The 14,721-nt window shown below is 39.5% G+C and overlaps 1 protein-coding gene and 1 long non-coding RNA gene across 4 annotated transcripts in view; one reads left to right on the forward strand and one right to left on the reverse strand.

Moving 5' to 3' along the window:
- GPR63 (G protein-coupled receptor 63) overlaps positions 1–11,370 on the reverse strand; it is a 66,231-nt gene extending 54,861 nt beyond the window's left edge. The window contains exons 1-2 of one of the 3 annotated variants that reach the window (XM_036024494.1): positions 9,651–9,987; positions 7,659–7,726 (exon numbers count right to left, since the gene is read on the reverse strand). The gene's annotated coding sequence lies outside the window, so the exon portion shown is untranslated. Of the gene's footprint in view, positions 1–7,658; positions 7,727–9,650; positions 9,988–11,112 lie in introns of those variants that run through there. The other 2 variants (XM_028510453.2, XM_036024497.1) reach the window with 2 other exon arrangements.
- A 545-nt stretch (positions 11,371–11,915) lies between these two features.
- Positions 11,916–14,398, forward strand: LOC118500277. The gene is made up of 2 exons (XR_004902834.1): positions 11,916–12,463; positions 12,987–14,398. It is a non-coding gene; the product is annotated as an uncharacterized LOC118500277 (long non-coding RNA).
- Positions 14,399–14,721: the final 323 nt, after the last annotated feature.

A 14,721-nucleotide genomic window follows, 5' to 3' on the forward strand; every position in this document is an offset into this window, starting at 1 on the left:
GTACCATATATCCATATCATGTAGGGTTAAAGAAAAAATTGAGTATGTTATAATAACAAGATAAAAACTAAATGCTTCTTAAAATGTTTACCAAGATGTAACCATTTGAAAAAAAAGCACATTAATTACTACTTTTCAAAAGTGAACCTACCCAGAAGAACCCTACAGTATGCCATCTTTAACTTGCTTTTAAGAGTATAAAGCACTGCAATGAAGCCCATGGGTGGCTTTTTCACTTCCCCTACTCCTATTTTAAAGGCAAAGCCCAGAACTCTGAGAAAAAAAGAAAACTAAATGTGACCAGCAGTGTCTTTCAAGCTGGAAGTTGCAACCAGATATAACCGAGTGATTTAAAACAAGATGTCTGCACTAACTTCTAAAGAACAAAATACAAGTCAAATACTAAATAAAGGTAAACAAGATGATGTTTAGGGATTATAAAGAGAAAGTGCTGATACCAATATCCTACACAGAAATTTTAAATTGATCAGCAGAGGGAAACGATACATTATAAAACCGGAGTTAAATAGGAAAAGAAAAGTGAGTGCTGGCCATCATATCTTGACACGTACACATCCTTTTCTTTTCCACAGCAAACACCATGCAGCAGTTAGTTTGGGTGTGCATGCTAACTAAACAATTTTGTTTCTATTGCTGTCTGTAATCTCAGAAACAAATTAATTTCTTTAGCATAGTTAAATTTCAATCATTTGAGTTGGGATTACAGAAGTATAATATTTGTCAGAGGACCCCAATAGCAACCAGAACTAAAAGGGCCACTTTTGCTATATTAAAGATGAACAAAAAATAAATTTCTCTAAGCCAAAAAGGCAGGTAGTTTCCCTCTCAAAATTTGTAACCATAAAGTAGTCCTGAGATTAAAAAAAAAAAAAGAAAGAAAGAGAAATCTCCAAGCACAAATTTGATTTAAAATTTGCCCAGGTCAGTAGAGCACCCAAGACAGCAGGAAAAGCAAAATATTTTTCCCTCTGGAGGAATTTGCCTTTAACCCAGGCCTGAAAAAATTACCATAGAGTTCTGAGGAAAGGGAGCAGCTTATAATCAAAAACCACAAAAATCTCAAAATGATTAAAGCAACATGAGTGATTAAGAGCAGGAGGTTAAAAAAAAAAAAAAAAGACAAACAGATCCACCAAAAGAATTCAGTGACAGAAGTTATTAGACAAAGAGCATCAAAATTTATAAAATGGTTGACACTTGTGAGCAGGAGACAAGCAGATATGAAAATGAATCAATGTTTTAGAAATAAGAAATATAACAACTAATATTAAAAACTATATCAACAAAGTACAATATTAGACATAAATGAATTAGTAAACTGCAAATAGGAACACAAGAAATTTTTCCTGAATGTAATCAAGAGAAAACAACGGAAGACATAAAAGAGGTAACAGACAAAAAAGATAAATATAGACAGTTTAACAAACATGCAATTGGAGTCTCAGTGGAGATTATAAATTTAAAATAAGAAATATTTGAAAAGGTAATACATAAAACTTTTCAGAATCCCTGAAAGATGCCAGTTCTCAATCACAGCCTATCTAATGCCAATCAGGACTTTTTTCATTCATATTTGGAAACATCAGAATGAAAATTCAGAATCAAAAAAGGGAAGGAGGGAGACAGGGAAAGGAAAGGCTAGTAGAGGCACAGAAAGAGAGAATTTTTAAGAATCTTTAAGGAGAGGGAGATTATCTGAATATCTTTAAAAGGTATTTGAAGAAACCAGAGGGAAAAAATAGATTCTCCGACAAAGGAAAAGTAATTAGCTTGACTGCTTCATTCATACTGGCAACAACAATATTCAGAAGACAACAGAATGATACTTTTTGATGTCCTGAAAGAAAATAACTATCAAAGTATAGTTCAATACCCAGGGAATCCCTCTTTCAAGAAAGAAAGTAAAATAAAAGGACTGTAACAAAAACAAAAACAAAGTTTCTTTTCTTTCTTGATCTCTCTCTCTCTCTGTCTCCCCGCACCCTCACTGTGTCCTTTATACACATACACACACACACACACTCAGTAAAGGAAAAGTGAAGGATGTACTTTGGGCAGGAAAAAAGATGATCCCAGAGAGAAGGTCTGATATACAAAAAGGAATGGTTAGAAAAAATATTGATAAATATGTGGTTAAATATAATAGACACTATATACCACCATGATAGTAATGTCTAGCTTATTAAGAGAAAAAAAATCATGCTAGAACTATAGTGGTCAGCAGCAGTGACACGTAAGTCAGAAATGGATATCATCAGAGTTAAAGTATTCTTAGGATTTGCATTTTTAAAAAGGAGAATGTATTAGTCTGCCTGTGCTACTCTTAATAAAACGTCAGACTGGTGGATTAAACAACTTTATTTTCTTACAGTTCTGGAAGCTAGAAGTTCAAGACCAAGGAGTTTTGGAGTTGGTTTCTGTCCCGACTTCTCTTCCTAACTTATGGCTGCCTTCTCACTGTGTCCTCACATGGCCTTTCCTCCATGCACACATAGAAAAGGAGAATGAGATCTCTGGAGTCTCTTCTCTTCTTTAGGGATACCAGTCTTACTGTGTTAGGACTTTATTCTTATGACTTTTCGTAATTGTAATTACCTTCAGACCCTGTCTCCAAATATAATCAATCAGAGAGGTTAGAGCTTCACCGTATGGATTTTGGAGTGGACACAATTCAGTTCATAACAGAAGGCAAAGATACTAACTTTAGATTAAGATGTGTATGCAAAGGAAAATTGTCTGGGTATCTACTAAAATAGACATAAAATGTATAGCCAGTCCCATAGCCCAAAAATAAAAACAGTAAAAATGGAAGAAAATCCATCCCCCCAAAAGCAAGAACAGGAAGACACAGGAAGCAGAAAAATATGTAACAGTGTGATAAATAAATCTAAATACATCAATCTTCATTCTAAATAGGATAACTAAACTCTGTAGTTAAAAGCAAAGATCCAGCTAAATGCTATTCATAAAAGATATTTCAAAACATTAATAATACAAAGGTCCAACCTCAAAGTCAGAGAGAGATCTCTCGAGCCAATCTCAACCTATAGAGAACCCTGTATTACTGTATTAGTATCAAAGAAAAAAGTCAAGGTCAAGCAGCACGTGCTAGAAGAGGGGTAAGTGCCAGGTAGTAAGAGAACAGAGAACCTCGGTCTTCGAGAAAGGAGGAAAGGTGACTGTCATAGTAGAGAAGACAATGTCTGAAAAAAAGATACTGGCCCCGAAAATGTTGGAGCGTTGTGTTTCTCTTTCCTTTACAGCCAACACTAAATTCTAAAAATAAAAAATGTACATGAAAATATAAGTGTGACCTTGCATTCATTAGGGTCATGTTTCACAGCTAAAGATAACTTTACTTATAAAAATGAAGGGGAGAGATTTCTCCCAACATTTAACCGTCAGCCCTTCAGTTTGCACAAATGTCCTTTGCCTAGTTTTTGCCCATTTTATATCCCTAGTTTTGTTCTTGGGCATGATCATGTTTTTGTGGTAGCCGGCATGATACCTACCTGGTTTTAAAAGGTAATTTCTGGCTACAAAAAAGTTTTCTATTTTTGACAGAAAGGGAGAAAGCTATAGATAAATATATAGATAAAATATAGATATTAAACACACATACCCCCATTGGGCTCAAAGCTAAATCCTATGAATTTAAGCCTTCCAATTTCTTTCTAAACATTAAGAGTCCAGGAGTTGGCAGCAAAGGATAGAAAACAGAATATTTTTAAATCTTAGCTGTGACTATACAGGAAACAACATTCATTCACTCAACCATACAGCAATTATGTATGCATCAGTACCAGTCCATGTGGGCAGGCGGTCAGATGGTAATACAGCAAGGAGACCGAAAGTAAGAGAGGGAGAGCATCCTCAGGGCACACTGTCAACTGCTGGGAACTAGCATTTATAGCTATGACTGAACACTAATGGGCAGTCTGCTGCTGAGGCAAGACCTTGCAGCTGAGTCTTTGTAAATATTTAGGGTTACTCCATTTGGATGAAGCCCTAGTCAGCTAGGTCTGGGTTCAAATACTAACTTGAATCTTTCATATTACACTGGCCAAAAAAACTACAGAAGGTGATGAAGGAAGACCATGAGTAAGTCTACAGATTTAATATTGAGAATAATGAAAGGCCCTCAGGTCAATGAAAAACATCAATGCCTTTTACCCCTACTGAAAAATTCTACTTTTACGGCTTCACTCAGAAGGAATAATCGTAGATGTGCACAAAAACTGAGCTGTAAGACACTGCTGTATAAGAGGGAAAAAGGAAGGAAAACCTGCCTGATATTATGGTGGCATATCCCCAATAAATTATGACACATCCATGAAATAAAGTACTATTTGGTATCAAAATATATTACAGAAGATCATTCAATGATATAGAATATGGTTCCTCTTTGTGTGAAAATTAGAAAAATATATATAGTAAAAATGTCATCTTTAGAAATTAAAGTATCATAGTATTTCTCTCTCTATATATAAAAATATACACCAAAATGTTAACAATAGTTATCTCTAGATATAATTCTCCCTTTTTCCCTCTTCTTGTTGTATTTTTGCTTTGCTTTGTTTGTTGTTTTCATTTCTTTTGCTTGTCTGAATTTTCCAAATTTTCTTTAATAAACATGTTACTCCCACCCCTGGCTGGTGTAGCTCAGTGGATTGAGCGCAGACTGGGAACCAAAGTGTCCCAGGTTCGATTCCCAGCCAGGGTACATGCCTGGGTTGCAGGCCATAACCCCCAGCAACCGCACATTGATGTTTCTCTCTCTCTCTCTCTCTTCCTCCCTTCCCTCTCTAAAAATAAATAAATAAAATCTTTAAAAAAATAAAAAAATAAACATGTTACTCCCATGATAAAAAAATACCTATTACACGAAAAGAAGAAAGATTTGAAACCTTACACTAGCAACTATACACGAAATATGGAAACAAAAATGAGAAGTTCCTAACATCATTACACCCTTAAGTACGAACAAATTTACTCAAAGCCTATCTAAACAAACACAAAATTCATAATATGTATTACAGAATTCAAAATGTTTGAAGAAGGAAAGAGGTGGGAATGAACTGAAGAATTCAAGAACAAGTTTTTTGCCAGTGCTGGGTACTGTGAAACTCTAGAAGGCATCACAATTGGGCAAGTTTAATCAAAATAGAGCAGGAAAACAGCCTACTTTGTATACAGCCTGGAGGAAATGGAAAAAACACGCTTAAATGAAGAAAAGAATAAATTTTATTAGAAGTAATCTTATTAGGCAAACATTTTCCCCTCTGGAAGGCCATGGATGCTATGCCTGGAATAGCCCCTTTCCACATCAGCTTGCTTTGAATCTACATTCTCCCAGGATTCATTCTGATCAAAAAACCTGCAGCAGACACCCTCGGCCACATAAGTGGGAACACCCGGCACAGACATTAACTCATCCCTACATAACTTCTAGTTGAAACCCTTATTCTGACCCAGACTTCCAGCATCTTTAGATGCCCAAAAATATACTTTTTCTAAAATTACCCATACATTTATTTTTATTTAAAAAGAAAGAAAGAGGTGACTTCCCTTTGGAAGATAACACCTACAATAAAGAACTGTATCCATTTTGTACCACCTGCCTAAGGCAGATCCTTTTTCATGATAAAAAGAAAAAGTTGCCTAGCCCTGGCTGGGTGGCTCAGTTGATGGCAGCACCATCCCACACAGCAAAAGGTTACAGGTTCAATTCCCAGCCAAGGTCACATAATTAGGTCATGGGTTCGATCCTAAGTTAGGGAGTATATGGGAATCAAAACCAATCGATGTTTCTTTCTCTCTTCCACTCTCAAATCAGTAAAAATATATCCTCTTGTGAGGAATAAAAAAATTTGCCAAAAATATTTTTCAAATGCTTTAGTGACACAGACTTGGAAAAGCTAAATGAAAGAAAAACAGTTAACTATAAGCTTTGGTCAAAAACCTCAAAAGGTTAAATTAAGGTTGCAACTATAATGATACATGATGGTTTTGAATGAAAATTATCTAAGATTGATTAACATATATGCCAGGTGATTGGCACAGTATCTGGCTGGGCGTGTTTATTGACCTAAATTGGGCCTGGGAGGACATAAATTCTTCAGCATTCCCACTTGAAGGAAATGATGAAAATAACAGTGTTGTTATTAATTTTAACAGGTGACTACTAGATTATCCTCCTAACTATGAATGTACATTCGCTCTTGCCCGAGACCTAAAAACTATGGTAAAACCCAACCTTCCAACTCTTCACTACATTTTTAATTAACATGAAAAAACTTTCTAGTATAATAAGCTAGGGTTTCATGCTTGAGTTTTTTTAATCTTCTGCCACATAGACAGAAATGGAAACAAATTACTTTTACCAATCTTGTCCACATTTACTGGCACAGAAACTAAAAGGCACTTTTATCCTATGTGTCAAACTCAAAGACTAAAACAGCTTGCTGTCTGTCAGCTTCAGAAACCATTTTTTACAAGCATGGCAAACTGCCTCAAGCCAACTAAATGCTAAACCATGTTGGGCAGCCCACACTGCAAATTATTTGGAATGTTCTGCATGTTTTGTGGCTGCAAAAGCACCTATTATGTGGAGTATCCAGTTGAAATTAAGGCCACATCTGACCTTGAACAGAAAATTCCCAGGAAACTTGAAACTATAACTGACCAAGATCCCATCAATACTGAAAGTCTGAGATTTCAGGCTCACAGTCAAACATTTCCAATGCTATTTTTTTTTAGAGCCCAAGACATACAACATAAACTCTGGGAAACACATTACTGTCTGTTTCAAGTAAACAACTAAAAAATCACCCTAAATACACACATGTCATAGCTTTAAAAAAATTGCTACATGCAATGAGTAAAGGGCATTTGTAGCAAATATAAACACATTTCTGGTAAATACCTAGCAAATTAAAGCAAAAAAGTCATTCTAAAAAATTATTTCCTTCCATTTCTAATTTTCTTTCTTTCTTTTTTAATCATTGTTCAGGCACAGTTTTCTGTCCCTTTTCTAATTTTCATCACATATGCCGAAATGTAGCAGCTTCAGCTGTGGAATGTATTAATATCTCAGAGCTTTGCTTGGAGTGACTGGAGCCCTGTATTATAGGTATTTATTTGTCTTCTTATCAATTGAGCACTTTATTACTGAAACTGTACACATATTATAGGATTATGCAATTAATATTTTTATTAGGTTTAAACCTCTTTCAGGACAGAGAGAACAGATCTGATGTTGAACATCTTTATACGCTCCATCTTTAATACAGTGCCTGGTATATAGGGAGTACTCAAAAATATTCTGTCTATTGCTCCATAATAAACCTCTCCTAACTCAGTGGAATGCAGCAGCAGTTTTTATCATTACCTCAGTTCTGAGGGTTTAACAGATTCACTGGATTGTTTTTACTCAGTAAGGAATGGCTAAATCATCTTGCATGTTTCCTCATCCAGATATCTTGCAGTTGATCTGGCTGTTAGCAGAGATCTCAACAGGAATACCTACAGGTGCCCTCTCCATGTGGGATGGGCTTCCTCACAGCATGGTAACTGGGTTTCAATAGCTAAATCTCAGAAGAGAGAGCCAAGAAAAACTACTTATTTTCTAAACTTACCATGTAAAGTACATAGTATCCCTTCTACCACATTCAATCCTTTAGAAATAAATCACTAAGTTCGGCCCCTAAAAAAAGGAAGAGAATTAGTCTTTATCTCTTGATGGGACAGTAACAAAGAAGCTGTGGACATTTAAAATTACCATAATAAATACTTCAAATAAAAATTCTATTATTCCTCCCTTATCTTCAATCTTCCTTTCTCTATTCTCACTGCTCTATTACTTCCAAACATGCTCAATTTTCCCACAACTTCAAATTACATACCTAACGCCCTCCAGACAAACACTCCGCTCTTGACCTTGTGTTAGTTACCCTGTAACATTAAATTTCTCCTTCCATGCCTATCCAAATTTCTTAAAATTTTAATATAGGTTTTATTTTTCCAAGCATTAATGGGTACCTCTTGCAAATCAAATACTTAGGAAATCAATGCACAAATTGGAATACCAAAACTTTCCCAAAGTTTGCCTCCCCATGCCTTTGAGATCTACTCTCTAAGATAGGGTGTCCAATCTTTGGCATCTCTGGGCACACTAGAAGAAGAGTTGTCTTGGGCCACACACTAAATACACAAACCCTAATGAGCAAAAAAAGGTCCGTGCATAATTTTCATGCTATTCGCCACCACAGAAAAGCAAAAAACTCTTTACATAATAACCTTAATTATGCAGCACCCCTTTTGATAATCTTAAAATCATCAAGCAGGTCCCAAGTTTGTGATCACTAATATAGAAAATGTACATATCTAAGAAATAAAACTAAGTAATGTTTTAAGTAAATTTACGGAATTTATGTTGGGCTGCCTTCATAGCCATCCTGGGCCATGGGTCAGACACCCTTGCTGTAAGCCCAGACCAATGGGGAATGCCCTGAAGGTCATTCGAAGTGTTAAAAGAAACAAGGTAAATTCAACCTAGGGATTCCTCTGCTGAAGGTTAAGAAATATCTGATTCAATCGTCCATCGATGGAATAACTCAGTCCGTGTCAATAAATGTTTGATTGGGGATCCTTGGCATATGGTTCCCTGGTCCAAGCTCTGCACCAGAATAAGAAAATATTGGGAAACAGTATATTTTAACTGATTTCATGAAAATGTGGAAGAGATGACAAGCTCTAACAGCAACTATTTTTAGCTTTTGATCTTTTAGATCTGCTCTTATCAATGTATTTGTATTATCAAGCCCCTGAATTTTTCCCTGTTATATATAATGTATTATTATTACATATAATTATATGTTATATATGATAAATATTATGTACTATTTCCCTTTTATATATATTAGATGGATATATATATAGATTTTATATGTTGTGACACTACTTTCAAAAAGAATCATTCACAAAGCAAATCATCTCAAATCAAAATAAATCACATACGAAATCTCAAGGGACTCATTAATCAATACAATTCAAGAACTACATCACATCTACCTTAGAAACCCCAATTCTTATTGAATACAGTACTTACTTGCCTGGAGTCCAGCGAAGTTAAGTTAAAAGTAACTGTAGTTAGGGTAACTATAGTTAGGGTTTTGAGTATGTGCCTTTTTCTAAGCGAATTTTTCCCCAAGAATGTTCAGTTTGCTGCAAATTTTCAGAAAATGCTTGAAATTATGAGTTCTTTTCAAAAAGTTTCAGTTCTGGTATACTGTACAGCACAGTGACAAAACTGTGCCCAGAGATGAAAATCTATATCCTAAATACAATGCTTTAATATTAATGGTTGTTCTGGAATAATTTTCTTTCACTACTTCCCCATTGCAAGTGAGGTGTTAGCCACAATAGTCCCTATTTTGGTAGTATATTTTTCACACACATTATATGTAAAGCATATACTTGATTAACTACTTCATGGTACTCTTTTCTTCAAATAAGCTCCCACATTCTATTTTTATTTTTCAAAATAATTTGGATGGTGTAATCAATTATGTCATTAAAGTTTGGGCCATTACAATGCTTCACAAAATACAGGGACTTTTCATCAGCACCTTTGATTTCTAGCTGACACCAGACATACACAGCATCGGTGGAGAAGACAGAAACAGGAACAGACAGGTGTGGTAGACACCTAGGGATGTGAGAAAATAGGCTTCAGTCACCCACACGACACATGAAAAAAGAAAACACCCATTTGGGTCATAAATGTACTTACATATCAGGTTTCACCAAATAATTACATGTACTAGATACCGCATCCGAGGGTAAAACTGTCAGAAGCAATGTTAAATTATGCAAGAAACAAAGTTTTATTCATGATTCTTAGGAAAAGTACTCCTAAAATTAGGTGAAGCCTATTAACTTAAGACAATGAAAATCAACAAATACAGAGAAACTTCTATTTTAAATAGAAGACTTTCGGCTCAGTCTGTGCTGTAGCAGGTAAGGTCTCTGCAAATGGTGTTTAAAAAATGAATCATTAATGAAAGGGCTATTACATGTGCCCAGGGTAGATGGGTTTGGAGTTTGCCTGCTTGAGAGTAACCAGGGGACCGAGTTCCAGGTTGGGGATATAAAATAGGAGGGGAGAATTAAGTCCTCAACAGAACACTGTATTGACTTCTATTTAAAATATGGCTAACAACTCATCTTAATCACTGAGAAATCCTGCATACCTTTTACAGGGTTCCCCGTACTTCCTAAGTGTGGAAGACCAAATCTAAATATTCAATCAGGGACTACACGATCACTTTGAAAATTCGGGCCACTGCTGGGTGGAGGGGTGGGTGTGCAAATTTCAGAAAGATATGTTGCTGAGTGGGTTTACTTGCTTGCTTAGCACTCTGTGGCTCTAGGATATTTTTTTTTTAAACAAACAAAAAAAAAATTCCCAAAAGCAATAGGGGCGGGGGAGGAAGAACGAAAATCAGGGCGGCGCTGAACACCGAGGCAGAAAAGACTCACAGCGCCGCAAGCTTACCCACATGCCAGAGGCAACCTCTCCAAACTGTCGGAGCTCGCGAGGAGCCTTCCCAATTGGGCAAACGAGGTGAATATCCCCCGCAAAGAGTGGTGAGACCACGGTGTAAAAGTTCAAGAGGATTCCATCCCCTCCTTCACTCCTTGCTCCGCGTCTCGGTGAGCGAGCCCTGCGGTGAGGATTCCGGCACTGGCAGCCAACCTGCAGCCTCCAGCTTTCCTAGAAGGCCTCACTGCCCCGGCGGGCGGGGATGGGGACAAGCGCCGTCGGGAGGCCCGGAGACACCGAGACGCGGGGGCCCGGGGAACTGAGTCCCGGCCGGCTCTGCCGTGCGGCGCTGGCCGCTGCAATCACTCAAGAACAGCCACAAAAATCTCCCCGAAAACCAGAGCTTCTACCGCACAACTTCGGGCTAACCAGCCTCCTCCTCCGCAGCACACTCCGCCCAAAAGCACCCCCCTCCCCAGCGCGGAGGATCAGAAGGCTCACGCCCGCCGCTACCTGTCCCGGGCGCCCCAGGACCCCAGTCCCACCTCATACAATGGGTTGCTCGCCGCCGGCGGCCGCAGAGCGCAGGGAGCGTGGCCCCATCCAATGCCTCCCGGAACTTTCCTGACATAGCACTTCTCTCCTCCGCTGCAGAAAACAAGGCTTCAGGCTGGGGAGAAGGAGGAGGAGGAGAAGGAGGAGGACGAGGAGGAAGAGGAGGAGGTAGTGGCTTTCCAGGCAGCGGCGGCGGCGGGAGCTGGAGCAGAAAGTGAGGACCTCCGCGGCTGGGAGCCACCGCCTCTCGTTCTGCTGGGGGTTCCCGCCCCCAGGGTAACCAAAGCTCCCTCTTAAAGGAGCCCTCCGCGTTTTAGCAAGGGAGGTGAGGAGGTGGAGAGAGGGGGCAGGGGAAGCAAGTTAAGAGTGTGGGGAGCAGAGACAGAGATTCCAGAGGCCGCCGTCAGGGGTGCCCCTGGGATGCTGCACTCGTCCTTCCCTGTCTGCTTCTCGAGCTCCCCGCCAGGTCTTGGTGGCCTCTCAGCCTGGGCAAAGGTAGTGTAAGTGCTCGACCAGGCGCGTGGGGCCACCCTCGTCCCGGCTTGCGCCCCCCAACGATGGTCCTTGAAACCTCGAGCCTTTTTCCTAATCGCCCTCTCCTCATTTGAGTCTTGTCTTCTACCTTCCCCCCACCCTCCCAGCACCCCCCCACACACGCCCCTCCCTCTGCCCTATGAGGCTGCCCTGGCCTGCACCCCCAAAGCCAGTGGAACTGCGTTTCCTTCCTTGTTTCCTGCTTATTGTTCCTTTAACTCTAACATATTAATGAAGACCTCCCCCAAGAGTTCAGAAGACTGAACAACTAAAGACCAGTTGGGACTCCTAGACTGGCCCTTGAAGGTGTCACTGGTGAGTGGCATGGGAACCTTGCCAAATGCCCTGCTTCACCCAGTGCCCTGTTCTCTTCCAGTGGCCAATTACCAGGTGGCCTTCAGCTGGATTTCTTGGACCAGTGCCTTCCATCAACAAAGACTGGGATTAAATACCTCCAAACTGAACTCGAGGAAGGTCCTCCAGTAACCATACTTTATGATACTATTACAAACCATAAATGATACGGGAAGTGCTGCTTTCAAGTGACAAGTGATACTGATTTCCCACCTATCAACATTTGCTATGACTGCTGACACTACAGTGGGGTATGCGCAGTGTGGGGGTGCCCCCAAGACACAGCATCAGCAGCTAAGGTCAGCCTAGGCAGAGACCACAGTAACAATGGGTGTGAACAGCAGAGGGCTGTTTTGATGGCTCTGACTCTTGCTTAGTACCATAGGGCCTCAGGGCCTCAGCATCATGTTGTGTCCTTTGAACCCTGCACAGTGTCCTCTGGCAGAGGTGGAGGTGGAGGTAAGTAGGCAGTTGAGGTGAAGACCCAGCCTGGGCCCCAAAGAGGTGGGGGTGAGGCTCAGAGAGAGGGTCATTTTCTAATTTGCACACAGACTCACATCCATAGCCTGCAGCTGAACATCACATCTTTCTCTCCTGCCACCTGCATCTGTGAAATAAGCACATGTGGACTTGTGGAGAAAGAAGGCAGGGAAAATGTATGCAAAAGGCTGAAGCAACTTCTGTTACAAGATGGAGAGGAAATAGGCCTCTAAAAAACTACAAGGCGTGGTCCTGCCTGGACCACACATTAAGATGAGGGAGGAAGTTGGCAGTTACCAAGAGTGCAGATATCCTGGTTTTGTGATAATCTCCTGTATAGTCAGGATAGTTAGATGTAACAGAGCACCCATCTCAAACTGACAAGGAAACCTACAGTGAAAGAGATTGAAAGGCATTGGCTCATATACTTATAAATCCCAAGAGTAAAGCTGGGGGTGGGGAAGAGTTTTTCTAAATCCTTTTTTTTTTTCTCCAGGTATTCAAAGAGTGTCAGGATTCAGTTTTTCTCCTTATCATGGCTGTGCTTTCATTACACTCATTTTATTTTCTCTAACTGGAACCTAGACCTGCAGGCCCAGGCTTACCTCCTCCTCCAGGCTCCTTGGCAATTGATCTCATTTAGCAGATGAGGCCAAGGAATGAGTCTCACTGGACTCACTTGGATTCTGTGCCCATCTATAACCGCGGAGGCATTATAACCACAGGATGGAATACACACAGCCAGGTTGGGGTCACTTACCCGTGTCTGAAAAAGGTCACGGCAGACATCTTTAGTGCCCACCCTCTCCCCAGTACATACCCATGCCACATGGAGAGAGGAGATTCCCCAAAAGAAAATTAATGTTGTTAACAAAGAGGAAATGGACGTTGAATACGTAAAAACCATAGATGACCCATGCCCCACAGCCCTCCATTCCCCAAATGCACACAGACATATCCCAAAGGACCTGACTACCTCTTTGGCTCCTCTGCCAGTAGCCTCAGAATAAGAAGCTTGCTGACTGCTGTGAGGTTTTAAGTAAATGAACCAGCCGGCACCTCTTTTGGCTTTAGAAGCCACTGGGAAGACCCTGGGTAATGTTTAACAAACCACTTGTAAACAAAGAATATCTAAAACCTAGTTGTAGTCAATATCTTTTCCTAAATCAATATACATCTGCCTGCACATGCCCCTAACCCCACATTCATTGTTAAGCCCTGTGTTATTATGTAATCAATTCAACTTAAGAGTCTGTGGAAATTTGTTGTTGCATATACATTCATTCAACTTGAGAAAGAAATGTGACCTATGAATAATCACATTTCAGTATCCAAGGGACATAGGTCCCAGCTTCATTTTCAAACTCCAATAAGTTGTTCTTAATCTTTTCAGAGATAGCACAGAGTTTATATTTTGTGTACTGAAAGTAGCATTCCACTTCAGCCTTTTTATTCACACACAAGAACTTTTCTTACAGTTGCCCATAAAAACATTTCAGATATTATTTTCATTCTATATTTTATGGAAGAATTTCTTAGATATCACAGAAAAGTAGACTTAAAACCCTGGAAGAGACTTTAGAGTTAAGATGAAACAGCCCTTTCCATTCCAGGGATGAAAAAATGAAAGCTCAGCAGGGAGGGTGATGAAAAGCGTAGATGAGTTCAAGTGTGTGGTGAGGGAAGGAGACTGAACTTTGAGTGGTGAGCAGGCGGTGGGCTATAGAGATGTCTAGAGATGTCTTGTTATAAAGTTGTACACCTGAAACTTACATAATGTCATTAACAATGTTACTCCAGTGAACTTAATTGATTTTTTTCAAAAAGAAATAAAAGCCCAGAGATTGACTTGTCTACAAGTCACACAGCTGTTTTTAGCATCTGTGATGTGCTAGACATTTTGAAAAGCACAGAAGCAAAAGCATACAACATGGTCACCATCCAAAATGGGGTTAAATTTTGTCAAGGAGACATAACCATGTAAAATAAAAGAATTACAGAGCAAGAAAATATACCATATATGTTAGTATTTCAAAAAGTGTGATGAGGTCTCTATGTTAACTCTAGGCATTAAAATAAGAAACACTCTGTACTGGGGTAGTCCTGGGAAATGGTTTTTAGCCAGGAACTGATGTGATGGCCTTAAAAAACTGAGATGAGGAAGCGAATGAAACAAGAAGGCACTGGCAGGAAAAGATCTTGCTCTGTGTTTAGAACAGAGTCTTTCAAAC

The sequence above is a fragment of the Phyllostomus discolor genome, chromosome 4 (genome assembly GCF_004126475.2).
Source record: "Phyllostomus discolor isolate MPI-MPIP mPhyDis1 chromosome 4, mPhyDis1.pri.v3, whole genome shotgun sequence".
In the NCBI taxonomy this organism is placed as follows: domain Eukaryota; kingdom Metazoa; phylum Chordata; class Mammalia; order Chiroptera; family Phyllostomidae; genus Phyllostomus; species Phyllostomus discolor.